This window comes from Neovison vison, chromosome 1 (assembly GCF_020171115.1).
Source record: "Neovison vison isolate M4711 chromosome 1, ASM_NN_V1, whole genome shotgun sequence".
Classification (NCBI taxonomy): Eukaryota; Metazoa; Chordata; class Mammalia; order Carnivora; family Mustelidae; genus Neogale; species Neogale vison.
Genome location: NC_058091.1, coordinates 144,074,598 through 144,095,726, shown reverse-complemented (window position 1 = coordinate 144,095,726; position 21,129 = coordinate 144,074,598). Strand labels below are relative to the sequence as shown.

The 21,129-nt window shown below is 39.2% G+C and overlaps 1 long non-coding RNA gene across 1 annotated transcript in view; it reads right to left on the bottom strand.

Moving 5' to 3' along the window:
* The window catches only part of LOC122913222, a 72,884-nt gene extending 62,852 nt beyond the window's left edge, over positions 1–10,032 (bottom strand). Inside the window, exons 1-2 of the long non-coding RNA XR_006385707.1 lie at positions 9,960–10,032; positions 6,714–6,857 (exon numbers count right to left, since the gene is read on the bottom strand). This is a non-coding gene — a long non-coding RNA (uncharacterized LOC122913222). The remainder of the gene's footprint in view (positions 1–6,713; positions 6,858–9,959) is intronic.
* Positions 10,033–21,129: the final 11,097 nt, after the last annotated feature.

Sequence of the window (21,129 nt, the reverse complement as noted above, 5' to 3'; positions counted from 1 at the left end):
GGAGAAAAAGGTAGCCTCTTGCAATATCGGTGGGAATTCAAGAGTGGTGCAACCACTCTGAAAAACAGTATGGAGGTTCCTCAAAAGGTAAAAATAGAAATACCCTATGATATAGTAATCACATGACTAGGTATTTTCCCCCCAAAATATGAAACATTAACTCGAAGGAATATGTGTAGCCCTATGTTTTATTGCAGCATTATTTACGACAGTCAAACTATAGAAGCTGCCCAAGTTTCCAATGATAGATGAATGGATAAAGAAGAATTGGTAAAAATACACAATGGACTTTTACTCAGCCAAAAAAATGGAATCTTGCCATTTGCAACAACATGGATGGATCTAGAGAGTATAATATTGAGTTAGATAAGTCAGAGAAAGAGAAATACCATATGATTTCACCTGTATGTGGAATTTAAAAAGAAAAGAGACAAAAAAAACTAGATTCTTAACTATAAAGAATAAACTGATGGTATGGGTGAACTAGATGAAGGGGATTAGGAGTATACCTATCATGATGAGCACAGAGTAATGTGTAGAATTGCTAAATTATTAGAGTGCACAGCTGAACTTAACATAAAACTGAAATTAATTTTTTTTTAAATCACATTTAACCTAGGTTGAGGTTATGCCATGAAAGGAGAGAGGGCAAAGTAGATATAGTTACGTGCACAGGAATGGTCAAATTGGTGGACAAGCAATGAAAACTGGGTAAAGAAGAAAAGAATATAAGGTGGATTAGGGAGTAACAAATACTAAGGTTGGGAAGAATTCGTGGAGTTGGGACATCAGCAAAAGCAAGCTGGAAACACAGGTGATCATATTTGAAGATCAGGATACTCAAGATTTAATCTATGCAAAATGTTCGGATATTGGAGGTAAGCACCATGTAGGCCAGGATATACATGGCTGAGGTAAGATGAATGTGAAGACTGTAGGATGAAAAGAGGTCAAAGACTTGAGTTTGGGGTACTGAAAGGATTACCAACCTGGACAGGGAATGCTACACTACAGTAACAAATAATCCCCATGTTTCAGGGGTAGCAAACATACTCCCAAATTTCTTTCTTTCTTTCTTTCTTTTTTTTTTTTTAAGATTTTATTTACTTACTTGGCAGAGAGAGATCACAAGTAGGCAGAGAGGCAGGCAGAGAGAGAGAGAGAGAGAGAGGGGAGGAGGAAGCAGGCTCCCTGCCGAGCAGAGAGCCCGATGTGGGGCTCGATCCCAGGACCCTGAGATCACGACCTGAGCCGAAGGCAGAGGCTTAAGCCACTGCGCCACCCAAGCGCCCCATACTCCCAAATTTCTAATCATACAACATGGGACTCAAGACTCTCCAACTCTGCTATCTCCGTTGAGGGACATAGAGCAGACAACATTCCATTTTTGGCTCTGCATCTCAACATATGGTATCTTTAGTCACTGAAAGGATCTTCACTTTCCTACCAAAGGTGAATCAATAAAATGGAAATGGCTCATGGGCTCTTCAGGGTACCAGCTCGGCGATGACTCTCCCCTCACCAGCTCCACAGCTCCACTTACCTGCACCAAGTGCATGGTAAAAGATGGGCTATTGACGGAGAACTTCCGGATGCCAAAATGTAGATGTGTCATTATTAAGAATTATTAAGGAAGCAATGTTTGAGAGAGAGGTGGTGAACCAGGGACCCAATTCTTCAAAGAATAAAAGGAATTATTGACCCAGAAGGTATGACGGCCAGTGACTGAAACAAAAGAACCAGCAGGGAGACAAGCCTGTTGGCATGAATAGCCAAGCTACTCAGGGTTCGTGTGCTAGAAATGATCTCCCTGCTATACCAACCTCTGTCTGAAATCTGTGTACATGACGTCAAATATCCAGATATGGAATGAAATTCAATCATCTAGATCTTTCCTAAGGCAGTAAATTTGTAGCTATTCAAAAGTGGACAGTTGATGAAGCTGATTAATACAGAGCTAATCATATTTCCTATGTGGATTGCCAGATTTCAACGAATAAATTATGGGAACAATAAAATTTTACTGAACATAATTTATTCTTTCCTTGATGATTTAGAAGGCACCTTTAGCTCCTATAGTGACTTAGGGACAGGCCTATGAACATCAATTACAATTCAACTGCGGATGTGCAAGGCCATAACTCACGTGGGCTCTGTGCACACTGGGAGCACAAGCAGGGCAGCCAGAAAGAGTAATGACCTTAGGGAAAGGAAGGGTCTACAGATGGGGGAAAATAACCAGGTGACATGACTTGTCAGGAATTGAAATCATAAAGTTCAAGGAGATAAGATATCCTGGGTTTCAGTCAGGGCTGATACTTACATCCAGGAGGTACTGTCCAGGTGGTGGGATAAGACCAGAAATATATGTCCTAACCATACAGGCAGATAATGTATTTCCAGTCCAGTAGGTTAATTTATTAGAGGCAGATGTGGAGTACACAGTTATTGGGTTTTCTAATACATGGCCCATCAACTCAAGAGGTAGCTTTCCAAAATAAGCTGCTACTTATTTCAAGGTCCAAGACAGAACTCCAGATCCAGGAAGAAATTGAAAGGCAAACCAGGAAACTAAAAAGTTAAGTGGAGCCTAAAGAATTTAGGCATAGGGCCATATCGGGTACAAGAGGGCATGCTGATTTCAGAACTCAATCACCTGGTAAGGAGAGAATCCTATTAAGCTTTAAAAAACCATAAAAAGACATGGAGGGAACTTTAATGTATAATAGTAAGTGAAAAGAAGCCAATCGGAAAAAGAAACATACATATTATACGGTTCCAATAATGGGATATTTTGGAAAAAGCAATAAATGTATGGAGACACTAAAAATATCAGTGATCGGCAGGGACTGGATGGGGGAGGGATGACTAGGTAAGTACTAGGGAGTTTTTAGATGGGTGAAATTACTCCGTATACTATAGAGGTAGATACACGTCATTATATGTGTATCCAAACCCACAGAACATACACTACCACCAATGAACAATAATGCAAACTATGGATTTTGGATGATTCTGCTACATCAGAATTGGTTCACCAATTGTAACAAGTCAACAACTGTGGGATATAAGGAAATACTCTAAGTTTTTTTTTGTTTGTTTTTTGTTTTTAAAGGCAAGGAGAGCAGGGAGTCTCTCAAGTAGCTTCCATGCCCAGCATGGCACCCAAGGTGGGGCTCAATCTCACAACCCTGAGATCATGACCTGAGCTGAAATAGTCAGATGCTGAACCATAAGGAAAAATTCTGTGCCATCTCCTCAAATTTGCTATGAACCTAAAACTGCTCCAATTAAAAAAAGAAAAAGGCTAGTCTACAGTCAATAGTATATTGCACACTTAAAAATCTGTTAAGAGGGTAGATCTCATGTGAAGTGTCTTGCCACAGTAAGATTTAAGCAAACAAACAAAACAAAACAAAATAGGCCTAGTCAAGAGACCATCTTGAGAGGGAGGATGGGTTGGACAACAGAGGAAATGACACACGAAGTAAAATCTAAAGAAAACTTATTATTTACTCTATTATAGCACCAGGCAGGAGTGCTCTATCTAGATGCTCCAGGATGGCATTCCCCACCCCTTTTATTTGGTGGGGTCTGTACTTATGCTCCCTTATTTGTAAGCTAGGTCAATATCCAGCTAAGAAGGGAATTATTTGTAATGCAATTCAATTCACAGAAAAGAGTTGAAGAATATTTTTAGCTTAATAAAGGATTTAAATTCTTCTTGTTCTGTAGTTGTTTTGCTTTCCTTAATCTCATTCTCTACTCCCCATGGATCTAAATCCCCTGCTATCTCCAAAACAAAAAAACAGATGGAAATGAAATCAGACCAAAGGACAGGAAACTAAAGAAAGTAGGTTGATGCCTGGGGTGTGGTGGGAGTAAGAGGCAAGAGTTGAGTTTCAAAGCCAGAGGGGTCTTTGGAAACTAAGAAGAAAGAAGAGGTGGGACAGGGAGGGAATGAAGAGGGACTTAGTTCACCTGGGAAAGCTTCCAGACAGACCAGTAGGGGGCGACTGTGTAAAAAGCCTCAGAAGTCTTACAAAGGACCACCCAAGCAGGAGAGAGCTGGGTGCCCTGAGTATGGTAGAAAGTACTCTCAAGATGTCCACTGGAGGCAGAACAATGATCCAAAGAGAAGCCTTGGCAATGCAGAAGGAATTAGGCATTTTCAAAGACATATGCCACAGCTGGGAGAATTGCCAGCGGTGTCAAAGTCATTTTACCCAAGGGCGCCTATTTATACAAAAAGAGCTATTTCGAGTTGTGTTTTAAATTTTATTTTTGTGTATTAAAGTAAAAACAAAAACAAAAACAAAAACTTGAGACAGACTTTGCTTTAAATTCAATGTGCAAATCCTCTCATCTATTTATAAATATAATAAGTGTTATATAAAATAGACCAACTTTTGGAGGAAACTTTGATTAGCGTTTGATACACTCAAGTTACATAAACTAAATTCCTCTCAAAATAACCAATCTCGTTTAAAAACGTAATTAAATCCCCTTAAAAATTTTTTTAAAGCACTTACAAATCAAAATACCCTACTTCACATGCCTGATTGAGAAAATTTATGATTTTAACATGCAAAAATCTTTCCCAGTTTGGAAAGAAGGACTTGGATATAGGTAAGTCAAACACCTAGAACTAGCAGGTGTCATTCTACGTTTTGCAACAGTTGGTGCAGTTTAGGACGAGGATTTCAAGGGTAGGATGACAATTCATATTTAGCTCTCTCAGACAGAGTCCAAGAAACTAAATACTGACACACCAAAGCAAACCCAAATTCTGTTGGTTTTCTGTTCTGTTCAAATCTGTGCTCCTGAAAGGCGCACCACACACAACCATCGTAAGTTTGAGCCCGAAGAGAATTCCTTCCAAATAAAACCCATATTGCCCTAGCATTCTTTAACTCCTGGAGGCAGAACCTTCTGTTCATCCTATAGCACCACTTTGGCTTTGCTATTTTTGTAGAAGATGATGATTCCCACAAGTCTAGTGGCTCAAGTTCTCTGGGAGGTTTTTGTTGTTTGACTGCAAGAGCAATATCATTTTGTGCAGGAATCGACTCAAAATGAACATTTTCTCTTTCAAGATCCAAAGTGGAATATAGAGTGGGTGTCCCAACAGTGTCCTACAGCCGAGGCATATCTTTCCTGATGTCTGTTTGAAACCAAGGTCATGTCTATGATTAACAAATCTATTTTAATTTCAATAATTGTAATGCTTTTGAAAATCACTGCAATAACAAATTAGTAATTTTGAGGATAAAGAAGCAGTTCTGTTTTGTTTTGTTTTGTTTTAATCTGACAGAAATCTGGAGTAATAGTGAAGATCTTAGTTACTTAATTTATAATTTTTCTACATAATGCTCTATACATGAATAGTTTAAAGCAAACACATAGGTTGTCTTGAATTTCTAATATCATTGTTCCTGAATATAAAGTAATTTCCAAGGGCACAAAGGAGGAAACCACGAGCTAAAAAGGGGTAATTTCAAGTGATTTGTACAAATTAGATTATTTTATAGTTTGTTGCCAATAAAGGTGTCATTATATTTTCTCATGAGGGCTGATCCGTGGTAACAGCCAGAGGGTGAGGTTAAGGGAAGGGAGGAGGCAGGTAAGAGAGACAGGAGAAAATCAATTCTTTCTTGAGCTTATACTGCTAGAAAAGTTTCATCAATATATTTGCAGACTACACATTTTTTAAAAATAATTAGTTGATCATTAGGATTACACTACAATGGGCCACAACATATATAACAGACTTTTCTCTGACTTAAGCATTTTCAACCCGACAAGGTTGTTTTATTCCCAGGCCAGTTGTGCCCTGCACCAGTGGGCCTCTTACTGAAGCAGATGCACGACTCAGAGAAGAATTATTGCTTCCTTTTAATTTATGGTTTCAAGAATGTTGTGGAGATCAAGCTCAAAAATTAATTTCAGATTGGTCCCAGAGGGATTGCTTTTAATGGTTCTGTTAATTCACTTTGAGAGAAACCCTATTAAAGTTGATGAAAATGGCAAAGACCCACTAGCCCATTTCTAATCTAGGGTTTGTTTGCAACAGACCTCATCCTTCTAATTAGAGTTGTTAGAACACACTTTAATTTTATTAATAATAATTAACATTTATAATACTTCAGTTTACAAAGCACTTTCTCATTATCAATTACCTTTTTAAAATCATCCCAGTAATCTCTTAAAGTAGCGTATGAGTTTCCTATTGCTGCTGTAACAAATTATAATAAATGCAATGGCTTAGAACACAAGTTTATTATACTTGTGGAGATCAGTGGTACAAAACAGGTCTTACTTGGCTATATTATATGTCAAGGATACTTCAACTGAAAATACATCTAGACACACACAAAAAGTTGTTAGCAGGACTTCATTCCTTGTGGAGGCTTTTAAGGACAATCTATTTCTCTCCTATTTTCCAGGCTTCCGTAGACTACCTGTGTTCCTTGGCTATCTCTTCCATCTACAAATCCAGCAAGCAACATACAGACAAGTCTTTCTCCACTACATAATTCTGAACTACTTCTGTTATCACATCTCCTGACTCCCTCTTGAAGTCATAAGGGTCTTTGTGATTACACTGCCCAGCCCCTAGCTGGATATTCTCCCAAGATACTCTCCCTCCCTTCAAATGCTTGACTTAGTCTCCTCAGCAAAGGCCCTTTCCCTAGGTGAGTTCACATACTCACAGGTTCTGGGATTAGGATAAGACACCTTCAGGGGATCACAATTCTGCCTGGCAATGCTTTAAATGTTGAATCAGCAGTGACAGCAAGAGAGAGGAGAAAATCATTTCATGGTGAGGAAAACAAGACCAAAGGATCCACAGTCACCTAAAAGGAGATAAAACTATATTTTAAAATTGGTATTCAGATGTTGATCTACTGTTTGTTCAACTCTATCAAGACATATGAAAGTGCAAAACAAAAGTTCCTATTAGGCATTTCTAGTGTACATGGAATGACATGCTCAGCAATTTTTTAAGATCATTTTCCAAAATTTTGCTTCAGGGCTTTCCGTAAGTAATATCCACCTTACTTTCCACCACTTAATTAATAATAAGGAGGATAAAATCTAATAATGACAGCTTTGATGAAGTAGATACCCAAAAATTCCCTTAAAATATGAAAAAAAAAATACTTTCAGTTCCCTTAACGTAATAGCAACTTCTTAAATTTCACTATTCTCACATACTATGAAATAATCACATGGTTCAGTAAGAAGGACAAATAAAACCATCCACAGCCCACACCTAAAACACAGCAAGGGATCTGGGAGTTGTCTCTGTAGGAGAACAAAGGGAACCATCAGAAAAAATACTGAAGGACTATGGCTACTATTCTACGGCCATGAGTCATAAAGTTGTGTGTCTTGGACCCAGGAGACACAGGCAAAACCCAAGGTTATTTTGTTAGCTGGTAGGAAGGGCAGAATCTCAGGCCTTGTCAAGGTCTGGCAGTTTAAAGAGTAAAGATAAGAGTAAAATCCGGGATAAATCTAAACAAGCGTTTAGTATAAACAAGAGTAATATTACTAGGGTGCCCACTGGCTCAGTTGGTGGAACACACAACTCTTGATCTCAGGGTCATGAGTTCAAGCCCCACATTGGGTGTAGAGATTACTCGGAAAAAAAAAAAAAATCTTGGGGCACCTGGGTGGCTCAGATGGTTAAGCATCTGCCTTCAGATCAGGTCATGATTCCCAGGTTCTGCGATCGAGCCCCATGTCCAGCTCCCAGCTCTGTGGGGAGTCAGCTTCTCCTTCTCCCTCTGCCTCTGCACCTGTTTCGGCTCTCTCTCTCTCAAATGAATTAAAAAAAAAAAATCTTTAAAAAAGGAAGAATATTACTAATAAGGATCAATTTTTAAGAGGTATTTAAACACAAAGATTTACCAAAGATTGGATTTACCAAAAAAAGAAAGGGGTAGTAATGAGTTAAAGTGCCTTAAGATCAGTTAGCGAAAGACAAATACCATATGATTTCACTCATATGTGGAATTTAAGAAACAAACCAAGGAACATAGGGAAAGGGAAGGAAAAATAAGATAAAAACAGAGAGTGAGGCATAAAAGACTCTTAACTCTAGGGAACAAACTGAGGGTTGCTAAAGGTTAAGTGGACGAGGTGAGCGGGGAAGGGAACACTGGGTGATGGGCACGAAGGAGGGCCCTTGTTATGATGGGCATCGGGTGTTACATGTAGGTGATGACTGACTAAATCTACTCCTGAAACCAATATCACACTGTATGTTAACTAGAGTTTAAATAAAAATTTGAAAGAAGATCCTTCTATAGATCAAAATTTATATTAAGCGTATATGTTGTTAGGCATGTACATTTAAGATGCCCACTATAAGAAGTTAAAGAGAATGAAGAACTTCTAAACTGACATAATGGGGGGGGGAACAATTTAAAAAACCTCAATTTTTGAATAATAGGCAAAAATGAATGTCAGAAAAAAAGCAAAAAAAGAAAAAACCCACAAAATAGGAGGTAAACAGAAAACACAAAATAAGATGGCAGAAGAAAGAACAAATGCAGTAGTACTACCTATAAAGTATATTTCCTGATTGAAAGAGGGATTTTTCACACCAGATTTTTAAGAACCAAATCCATTTCAAAAGCTACACAATCACACATGCATACATATTAAAAAGAAAAGAACACTTGGAATCCTAACCAAATAAAATTTGAATAATTTAACATCAGACATTTAAAATTTAATAAATATATCAAAAAATATCCAGCACTCAAATGAATGAAGGTTCCCTGAATTAAGGTGTCATAGCACTATGTATTGCCTTAAGACTCTTAATTACCAATACAGGTGTCAAATTATTAATGCCACTAATGAGGTATTAACCTTAACTCAGGCCCTTGCATCTGTTTCCTGGTTATTAGGAAATGCCATAAAATGCCTCCTTTACTCAAAAAAATAATCACCGTGGGCATTTTCAAAATCTGATTCACTCTTCTGGGAAGATTCTGAATAAACCTGTGCCCAAATGGCACTCTTCCATACATCCTGTAGAAGATGGATACTTAGAGACATTGAAATATCAAAATATATTTTTTTAAAGATTTTATTTATTTATTTGACAGACAAAGATCACAAGTAGGCAGAGAGGCAGGCAGAGAGAGGAAGGGAAGCAGGTTCCCTGCCGAGCAGACAGCCCAATGCGGGGTTCGATCCCAGGATCCTGGGATCATGACCCGAGCCAAAGGCAGAGGCTTAACCCACTGAGCCACCCAGGCGCCCCCAAAATACATTTTTCAAAGGCTACATAAAGAATGACTTTATTTACCTAAATAGTCTCTTGTTCTACTTTGCCCCACATATGACCAGTTGAATAACTCTCACTCTAGTAACACCCTCACGCTACTAATCTCATTGTTGCTGGGATTTATTATGTTGGTTTTATACTGAATCAGGGTTCTGGCTTTGAGGGACAACACTCCAAGGAGACCAATAATCAGTAGGTCAGGATTTCCACTGTCAAGTACCTGGAGGAGGACTTAATTCCTTAAGGAGACCAATCCATTTAAAATATTCTCAGGGTGCTTGGCTAGCTCAGTCGGTAGAGCATCTGACTCTTGATCTTGGGGTTAAGAGCCAGCCCTACGATGGGAGTAGAGAAAACTTACAAGTAAAATCTTTTAAAAAATAAAATAAAATGTTCTCAGGGCATCTGGGTGGTACAGTTGGTTAAGCGTCTGACACTTGCATTTAGATCGGGGTCATGATCTCAGGGTTATGAGATGAAGTCCCAAATGGGCTCACCCACTCAACGTGGAGTCTGCTTGAGTTTCTCTCTCCCTCTCCTCCTTCCCTACTACACTCTCTCTCCCCACCGGCTCTAAAAAAAAGTTTCCTATACCAATGGTTCTAAAGGTGGGGTCCCCTGACTAGGAAAATCAGATCACCTGAGAACTTACTAGAAATGCAAATTCATGGGTCCCAACTCAAATCTTCTGCATCAGAAAGTCTGAGAGTGGGGGCCCAGCAAGCTGTGCTCTCACAAGATTTGCAGGTAAGTTTTAGCATTTAAGGGCTCTTTGATTCTCCAAAGAAGTTCAAGACAGGCTCCTGAAACCCAACAACAAAATACACAATTAAGTAAGACAAAATGACAGAATGCAGTTCTGGATTCTCCGGTCTTTATTTCCCTTATTCAAAAGCCTGCAAAACTGAGTTGAAAACTGCACCAGAATCTCAAGAATTTCAGGGAATAGAGAGGAAAACTTCCATTTTCCTAACATGATTAACCCATTGACAATTACCCAAGAGTAACATCAGCAAAGTCATGGTAATAGGTCTGCCTACTGACCTACCTGTTACATAGAAGAGGGCAGATAAGGGGCTTTTCAGACGGCAAATTCTTTAACTCACAAGACCAACTAGGAAGAGACTGATGAAATGGTACAACAGGTATTGAACATTCATTTCCAGGCACAGGGTTTTTGAGTAAGAGGCCCTTCGGCTAACTGCCCGAGTACAAGAGTAAGTGAGCAGACATTTCTGAGTATAATCAGAGTGAACAGGTTTGCGGTGTGTGTTATTAGGAGGAGATGGCAAGAAGTTGGTTTCTTGAGGGTTTACACTGGCTGTGGGATTTGACAAATACAGATGCAAATAGGCAGTTATTTGTCTTGGCCCGTGAAGTTAAACCAAAACAACTAATGTTCTATGTGAGCACAGAAATATGCCGAAGCAACCCAGTGCGACCCATCGCTCACCTTCAATCCTTTTTTTTAAGGTTTGGTGATGACAGAGGAGCTCTCAGGCCAGGATGCTGCAAGAGTATTGGGGATGGACACTGATTCCCCCATAAAAGCAATAGAATGGGTCCTTCAGCAGAATATAGTGATTCCTTATTATAGCAATTCAGGCCAGAGAAGGAGACAGGAGCCAGAGTTTCTGAGATATCAAGTATTCTTTCATGTTCTGAGATATGTCAGTTGATAGAAGGCACCAATGCTTGCAAATTTAACATAAATGTTCGTATATGTTCTATTCTTACCAGTTCCTATTTCGCCACCCTTAAAAGATTTTGACAGTCCAAGAGAAAGCTAACCATGATGGTAAAAATCTGTATTCCATGTCATATAAGGAATTGCTCAAGAAACTACTTTTAGAACAGAATAGATACAACTTAAAAGATAGTTCTACTCCTTAAAGGAAGAATCACTGGATTATTTCCTGTATGTTGAGGCCAATGAGTTGAAAGTGGGACCAACTGGAATAAAAAAAATATTAGAAGACACCAATTAAAGATCCATTAATTTTTTTTCTAGTAATTTGAGCTCTCCTTCGTTAGAATGGAGTGCTTCAGGAAGTGGTAAGTTGCCTTTCCTGCAATGTCCAAGGAGAGGATGGATGATAATGTACACAGGATTTCTGCATTACATGAGACAGAAAATATATTGGGTAAGAGCCAGCATCTGTGACCTTAGAAAATTGAACTATTACGCCCTTTAATATTCCCATTTATAAACTGGAAGAGAAATAGTTACATCTCAGGGCTTTTATGAGGTTTACATAAATAAAGTCAGGAAAAGGGTTACCACTGTGCTTGGCACATGGTAGGTGCTTAATAAATATAAAATGTAAATAGAACTAACACCATGGTAAAGACTCTAACAATGCATATCATGATAATTTAACTGCCTTCCAAGGAAGAAGGCTCTGTGGCATGCCTCTTTTTTCTTTTTTTTTATAGTTCTAATATTTTTTTTAATTTTTTATTTTTCAGTGTAACAGTATTCATTGTTTTTGCACCGCACCCAGTGCTCCATGCAATCCGTGCCCTCTCTAATACCCACCACCTGGCTCCCCCAACCTCCCACCCCTGCCCCTTCAAACCCCTCAGATTGTTTTTCAGAGTCCATAGTCTCTCATGGGTCACCTCCCCTTCCAATTTCCCTCAACTCCCTTCTCCTCTCCATTTCCCCTTGTCCTCCATGCTATTTGTTATGCTCCACAAATAAGTGAAACCATATGATAATTGACTCTCTCTGCTTGACTTATTTCACTCAGCATAATCTCTTCCAGTCCCATCCATGTTGCTACAAAAGTTGGGTATTCATCCTTTCTGATGGAGGCATAATACTCCATAGTGTGTATGGACCACATCTTCCTTATCCGTTCATCCGTTGAAGGGCATCTTGGTTCTTTCCACAGTTTGGTGACTGTGGCCATTGCTACTATAAGCATTGGGGTACAGATGGCCCTTCTTTTCACAACATCTGTATCTTTGGGGTAAATACCCAGTAGTGCAATGGCAGGGTCATAGGGAAGCTCTATTTTTAATTTCTTGAGGAATCTCCACACTGTTTTCCAAAGTGTGTGGCATGCCTCTTCTTATTTTAACTAGGATTCTAGTCTTCTAGGTAGTCTGTCTGGCAGGAAATACAGGCATATGGACATCTCAGAAAATTATTCCACCAGATTGGTCAAGCTTCTCAAAAACAATTGGCCTTTGTGTCTTTGGTATATTTTGCCCTTTATTATTTGCTCCATTCTTCATTATAAAAGAATATTACATCCCCATCCATTACTATAAAAACTGCAGTGCCCTGTACGTGGGTTACACTTCCCTGTACCATTATAAGACTTCTCCAGGTGACTGGCTTTGGCCAAAGGTACAAGAGATGACAAAATGTATAGCTACATATAAGCAAAAGCTGGAAGACACATTGGCTGCTTCTGAAAGCCCTGTTGTTCTTTCTCCCCATCATAAGAAGTGTAGAAAGAATGTATATAACAGAGCTGAAATGGAGTCAGAAAATATACAGGTTGTTCCCTCTGTATGCATGTCAGAATGTGAAGACATGTAGAGCAGACCGGTGGCTACGGATCTGCCAGCTGACAAAATGTAATGAGACCAAGAAATGAACGTTTGTTATTCTAAATTAATGAGATCATAGGGTCATTGCTATTGAAGCAAAAACAAAAAATATAAAAATCTGGACCAGACAAATTGGTACCAGAAGTCCAGTGATGACTTAACTATAAAGTATGAGTTACTGGTCTTGGAGCCAGGTGGGTAGATCATGAGAAAAATATTATTCGAGTATGAGGAATACTTGTAGCTTGGTATTGATTTAAAATATCTTCTGTGATAGCATAGAAGTCAGCTCAACAATCCATTGAACTCGTGGCTTCAGGCAAAGAGATTGCAAAGCAAAGGTTTTTGCTAGGGTGCCTGGATTTTATTATTAGTTGACATTGACAAGGTAGTAACATGAAAAAGGACCTCAGAAGAAGTTGGAAGAAACTATAGAGGCTATAGAGAATCCAGAAACTCCAGTTCTAACAGAGTTGAAAGATGAAATTATTTTTTTCATCTATAGCTAGTAAAAGAAAATACTGACAAATACTTGAGCAACAGTACATTGTATATCTCAAGGTATATCTCTTGTATATCTCAAGTCTTGGTCATCACCAACTTGCTTAAACATGGGAGGTGTTTTAAGATAGCCCATAGAAAATCTTTTAGTTAAGACGAAAATGCTCAGAATACAGAGAATATATGTGTGGGTCACCTAGAAGACAGTAAACGCAAAATAAATCTACAGAAAGTATGTCTCAAAAAAGAAAAAAATTCTGGAAGCTGTTTGGAAGCCAGTAAAAGTTTGACAGATTGTCTGGCAGAGGTAACACCAAATTGGATTAAGAAAAAAGATTAAAACAATTTTTGTGGCCCCAGAATTTCCCATGAGCTCTTACACTGATGAATCTGCTCCATACCCAAGAGGACATATTCTCTAGTGTTTCCTGCAGATATGGCCAAAGAAGGTGGGAGAAAGGGAAGAACATCCCAGGAGATGAAGCCGAGGGTATAGAAAAGAATGGAATGAGAGCTATCAGAACTAGTGTCTATCAAGGAATTTCTTTTTTCTTATAGTACCAATGTTGACTGATAATTTGGCCTATTTATGGGAAAATAAAAATACAGCTATAAAATGAAATAATTATGTGTATTCCATAATTAGCTTTAACAAAATCAAAAAAGCCCTGGTTTGACCTGATTTTGCTTCAGTAATAGGAATTTCATTAGAGTTAAAAGCACAACAAAAGTACCATATCTATTTAATATGATTAGATATTTATACTTACTGAATGAGTGACTTTTGTCTGAGTGATTTCATTTTGAAAAATAGAGCACATGATTTAAGAGAGCCTCAAGACTTTAAAAAAAAAAAACAGAATAAAATAGGATTAAATTTTCCATGTACATGGTATATATGTATGTATATATGTATATATCAAGTTTTATTGTTTTATCCTAGTCTGATAATTTTGTCTTATCAATGCAGCATTAAATCCAGTTACTTTTAATTGCTAATACATTTGGTTTAAATCTATCATTTTTGTCATCTGTTTATATTTGCCTATTATTGGGGTGCCTGTGAGGCTTAGTGTCCAACTCTTGATATCAGCTCAGGTCATGATCTCAGGGTTGTGAGTCTAAGCCACATGTTGGGCTCTGCACTGGGCGTGGAGCCTGCTTCAGATTCTCTCTCCCTCTGCCCCTACCCTACCTCTAAAAATAATTAAAAAATATATATTTGTCTATTATTCCATTATTTGCACTTCTTGGTTTCTTTTGAATTAACCAAAGATTTCTATTACTTATATCATTTATTGTTTCATTATTTGATAGTTTACTTTTCTTCCTGCATTTCTGTCCTTCCTCCTGGGGAAGATATCCTCAACATCCTTCTTTATAAAGGAAAAAGAGATTTTTTATGATGCAATTGTGATGGTGAAAAATTCTCAACTTTCATCTCAGTGGAAGAGTTTTCAATCTGCTCTCCTATTTGAAGAATATTTTCACAAAGTACCAAATTCACGATCGGCACATAATTTCTTTAACCAATTTAGAGTATCCCCTGCTATCCTCTAACTCCCATCAAATCTGGTGAAAAGTGATCCATCAGTATTAGGGTTGCTCTTTTTAAAATAATTCTTTTACTCTACTGTTTCCTTTCTGTCTTTTTAGATTCTTATAATCTTTTATTAATTTGATGATTATGTGCCTCAGGATAGTTTGGCCTCAGTACAAATCCTCCTGTTTAGAATTCATGAAGGATCTTGAAACTGTTTTTTGAAGACTTTCCATAGTCTTGAAAATTCTTGTTCAGAGTTTATTCAGTTTCATATGGCTCTTCACACTTTTTCCGTATTTTCCATTTTTCTTCTTTGCATCAGTATGGTCATTTTCTATTGTCCAGTCTTCCTGCTCATGAATCCTGGTTTGCTTTGTCTATCCATGGAAACAATCTAACAAATTCTAAATTTCAGACACTGATTTTTTAATGCCAATATTCAGTGTGATTCTTTCCTTTAGAGATTTCAAATCTCTGTTTAAATTTTCCAATTTCCTCCAATTTTCCCAAATAGTCATAATTATTTTAACAATGCTGTCTGATAACTTTATTATTATCTGAATCACTTTGGGGTCAGTTTCTACTTTCATTTTTTCCCTTGTTTTTCAGTCATTTGTTCTTGTTATTTCCTATGCCCTCACTTTTAAATTATTCATAGAATATCTGAACGATGGCCTCTTCATCCAAAGAGAGACAAACTTTTCTTTGGCAGGTGGAGAGAATATACATGTACCACCTTGACCCCATGAGACGTTTATATGATGTTTTATTAGGGCTGCTCTAGATCACAGGTTTCCCTTGTCTTTTGGTGTGATCCTTACTCCAAGAAGTAGCCTTTTTCTGAAGTGTCAACTAAAATTTTGGGCAGTTACCAGAGTCCATCCACGTTGGCACAATGTGAACTCCAATTTTTATTTCTCTATCAGTCGCAGCAGCTCAAATCTCTGCCACTGCTTTCAGCATGGAGTTCAGCATACTCTGTACATGTACAACTCACCCATCAGCTATAGACTCCGATGCAAAATTTAGAACTCATTTCTCAACAGTTTTTCCCTGTCTAAAATTTTGACCTTCACATCCTAACAATTTCAGCAGGGCCAAGATATACCTTCTGTCTTCTCAGGCCAGTGAGACTACTGTTTCCCACTGAGAAACAAGAGTTCCCCATCACTATGACCTGGCAAATGCCCTTGAGGAAGAGTTCAGTGTGACTTTGAAGCGAAGCCGGATGCACACTCCTTCCATCAGGGATTGCAGCACCTTAAGTCCTGTGTTAGTTGTCCTCCAATGGCCTTGAACTTTTCCAGAATGTACTTTGTCTAGATTTTGTAGTTGTGTTTGGCAGAAGCATTGGTTTGATTGAAGGTACTCATTTATGGCTGGAACCAGAAGTCCTCTGTGAACACTTCCAAGATTCCCTTCTTGTCTTTAATTTTTCACATTTCATTACGGTATGCCTAGGTTGGGTTTACTTTTTTCTAATTCATTGCTTTCATGAGGCTTTTTGAATCTTTGGCTTGACGTGTTTGATCCACTTTGTCTAATTCTATAACTTCTTTTTTTTTTAATAAAGCATTTCCTCTCTCCTCAGATTTCAATTACATGTATGTTAGGTTAATTCACTATTTTCCATGTATCTATCATTTTCCATATTTTCATCCCTTTTCTCTCTTCATGCCTAGTATTAATAATTTCTTCTGACTTGCTTTAAGAAAAATTCTGTTTGAAAAAACTAGAAATAGATCTACAGATCTAGTGTTCTCTTGAACTATGTCTAATCTGTTAAATCCCCATATCCACACCTTGACTTCAGTAATTTTTTTTATACTTTTTTCCATTTGCTGCATTTATCCTTTAGTTTAGTACATAATTTCTTGAATATTTTCAAGTCCATTGTCTGAAAACTGCAATATCCGCATGACTTGGTTTTTATTTATTGCCACTTCATCTCATTTTTTTCAGTTTATCCAGTCCTCTGGTGTGCCCCATTATTTTTTATTATATGCTGGACATTGTTTATAAAAAATTAAAGAGAACATTTGAGGCGCAGAGAATATTTTCCTATGTGTGGACAGAATTTTGCTCCTGGCAATCAGGGAAACTAGATCACTTTTCATTTGATCAGGTATTTTCCTAACTTGAATCTGAATTTAAGTTGACCTATTTGCCCAGGTTAAGACTGTTTTTGTTCTTTTCATTTCTCTTCCTCTTGTGCAACTCTTTTAAGGTCTGAACCAACAACCTGGAATTTCTCCTAGGGCTTTAGGATTGGGGACCCTGAACATACCTTCAGTCTCTTCAGACTGGGAAACACACCAGAGTTCTGCAGTGTCCCATGCTCAGGTGTTGCTTGAAATTTCCATGAGTGTTTTTGCTTTTTGTTTTTGTTTTTTAAACAGGAAAAGCAGCATCATATATGGGGGTTTACCTCTTCACAGTGTCTGGTCTCTAGGATCCTGGGCTAAGTGCTAGCCCCCCAGAATGAGAAAGACCCAATTCCTCCCACGTTTCCACTTTCAAATCAGGAGGAGTCAGAATGTAACAAGATAGTTTTAGCACCTTATACTAAAGGCATGAACAGCATCACTTGGAAACACAAAGCAAATTACGGCATGTTACTGAGGGATTCCTAAAGGAGACAGACTGTAGAGTTTTAACTAGAAATAAGATAGTCATTCCTCCTATTTACCCATGATAATTTCAGTTTATACCTGGGGTTCTAAACAATGAACCCATGCCTCCTTTCACTCTCAAACATGTCCCAGTTTAAAAAGCCTATCATAAATTATAAATTATGTCAGTTTACCCTGGCCATGTTATTATTTAAGCCATCAAGAAAAATGGATGAGGGTATATAGGATTGAAGGCATTTTAGGAACCCAAAAAGGCCTCACCAAAGACCCAGAAATGAAACAGCATGTTGTGTTCACATACACCAACTTGAACAGCAGTACTAGAGATACACATGAGAGCAATGAGTAGCAATGGATCTGAAAATATAGTAAGGGATGGTACAGGAGAGGCAAGGGATGGTACAGGAGAGACAGCGGAAGGTCTTATTTCTGTGGGCAACTGAAAGTCACTGACAGGCAGACATATGGCCAAAGGAGATTCTGCAGGTCCGAACAGTAACTCATGTGAGAGATGCTATTGACATAAATAAAGACATGGGGAATAAGGAAGAGATTCAAGAAACATATAGAGAGCAAAATCAAATCACATTTAGTGACTGAGTAGAAGCAGAGGCCCGGGATGAGTCCACACACTCAGTCTGGCCAGGGAACGGTAACAACAAATATTTCTAAGAAATTTTACCAAAAAATTACATGAAATATATGCCGTCTGCTATGAGTAATCATCCTACTATTGTTACACAGATAAGAAAAGCCCACGGTGGGGGTTTCAAAACACAGGAAAAAAAAAAATGGATCCAGTCCTTACTTCTAAAACAATTGCAAAACGGTTTGAGTATTCCAGAACATCTGTTATTATGGAGAAATTAACACCCTCAACACATGGGCATTGTTCTTTTTCTGGAAGGACGTTGTATTAGTCAGCTCAGGCGACCATAACAAAATACCACAGACTCGGTGGCTTAAAAAATTAAAAAAAAAAAAATTATTTCTCCTTGTTGTGGAGGCTGGAAAGTCCAAGATCAAGATGCCAGCTGGGGGCGCCTGGGTGGCTCAGTCATTGGGCATCTGCCTTCGGCTCCGGTCATGGTCCCGGGGTCCTGGGATCAAGCCCCACATCGGGCTCCCTGCTCAGCAGGGCGCCTGCATCTCCCTCTCCCTCTCCCCGTGCTTGTGTTCCCTCTCTCTCTCTGTCAAATAAATAAATAAAATCTTTAAAAAAAAAAAAAAAAGAGATGCCAGCTGATTTGACTCCAAATGAGAGCCCTTTGACTGGTTCCCTCAGACTTTCCTTCTAGCTGTGTCCTCACACAGGAGTGGGGTAACTGAGAGAGCTTTCTTTTCCTTTAGGGCCGTCCCATCAAATTAGGGTCAAACTTGATGAACTAATTTAACCCAAGTTACCTCCTAAAGATCCTACCTCCAGATACGGTCACATGTTCGTGGGGTAAGGGTGGGGGTGGGTCAGGACTTTACCATATGGATTTGGGGGACATGCAGTTCAGTCCACAGCAGACACACAACACTCTTCCAGGATCCCTTGTGTTACTTCCTGTCTGTGTTCAGGTAAGCCAGTGAGGGGTGTGGACGATCTAAAAAACCCACATGAGAGAAATCACCCAGAACCTCTTTTGTTTCCATAGATACTCATTTTTAAGATGGCACTGAGAGTACATAGCTTTCTTCCATTTAAATTATTTCTCCTTATTTAGCCTTATATCACCCAAGGAAACCAAGGATAGATCTCATTCCAACATTGTGGTCTTAACCCTAGGAGTTTGCTCTTCCTAGGAGGGATCTCACAGGTGCATGGGGACGGAGAAAGACACCAGTGGGTTAGCCCACTGCTGAGGGTTTCTATTTCAGCTATAGCTCAGCGTAATGCTACTCCCTCGAACTGAGTGGGGGGCACTCCGCAGAGGCTCTCATGGCAAGGCCAATGTGCTAATTCTGTTTATCAGGGCAAATGAGAGGCCGGTATGCTAGCCCTCTGTTTGTATTTGCCAAAATGAAAAGTCAGCACACGAGAAGAAAAAGAGGGAAACAGGTCTGGGAGAGCTGCCTCTGTGGCACTGGATAACCTTCTCTGTCCTTCCTCCCATGGAATAAAATACAGCTGTGTGTCCTAGTGTTGCCACCATAAATCTAAGAGCTGCTGTAAGCAAGTTCGTGACAGTTTAGCTCAGCTGACCACAGTTCAGTGCCTGGTTAACTGTGTAGTTTTTATGGATGGTTGTTTTTTCCAAGCCTTATCATGTTTTTCCTATTTTGGTGCAAATGTTAACACTTATTAAACACTAATTATACACGAGATATTAGGAGAATAGTGAAACATGGTCATCACAACCTCCACCAACCAGGGCCTAAGATAAGATATTTAAATCAGTAAAGCTCAATAAGGGGCCCATGGATAGGAAGATGGCAGAAAGTATAGCGGAGTCTTGAAGGGAGTGTGCATATTCTGGAGGGAAAAAAAAAACGACATTATAATTCCTATGATCCGTTTCAAATCACAATATTTAGTACACTGTGAAAATTGAAGAAATATTTAAGAATGAGATTTTTATATTAATCTAGCACACACATTTAAAGATGCATCACTTAAATAAAGGGCAGCATAAAATTCATGCTTGAACTGCTGGAAGCAGTAATGCCATGAAAACTCAGAGAGATAGCGTGGATAGTTCCGGAGGGCTTCATGAAGGAGGGGGTATCGGAGATGGCTGATGGAAGCTTGTGCCGCATAGGACAGGCAGGCATGGAGCACAGATTTGGGGACCCAGGGTTTGTTTAGGGAGAAGATGGCAGACCAAGTAGGAAGCTTAAATCACACAACTTCCAAAGGCAACACGGCTTGACCCAAACGGCCGGGGACCATGACCAAGCACCTGGGTGGAGTTCATGGCAATTCTACGAAACGGCACCGAGGATAAAAGAGGCCCAGGCTTGGTGATTTTGCAGCGAGGAGACTGTCTCAAAGAGCAAAGAGCAAAGAAGAGAGATGTAAGAATGACACCCTTTAAATGACCTTTGTGGGGGGCCTGGATGGCTTAGTTGGTTAAGCTGCTGACTCCCGGCTGCAACTCCGGTTGTGATCTCAGGATCCTGGGACTGAGCCCCCCGTGCTGGGCTCTGCTCTCCATGGGGAGCCTGCGTGAGATTCTCCGTGTCCTCCTATTCACCCCCCACCCCCGACCGCAGGACCTCTCCCTCTCTCTCAAATAAATAAATAAATACATAAAGTCTTAATTAAAAAAATAAATGACTTTTTCTATGCCTCTTGTTTTACATATCGCTGGGTGGACTATGCATCCTGGTCGCAAAATTACAATTACGATGAAAGCAGCTCTCTCATGGAAAGAACCAGGGTTTCCTTTGAGACAGGAGGGGCTACGAACAGCAGTTCCACCCCTGAGTTTCACCTCCTCGACCCTGCTTTCTCACCTTGACAATGGAATCCTAAGTTCAATGTTGGTGTGAGGATGAAGCATTTAAATAGCGTAGTTAAAGGGCGCCTGGGTGGCTCAGTGGGTTAAGCCTCTGCCTTTCGTCCAGGTCATGATCCCAGTGTCCTGGGATCG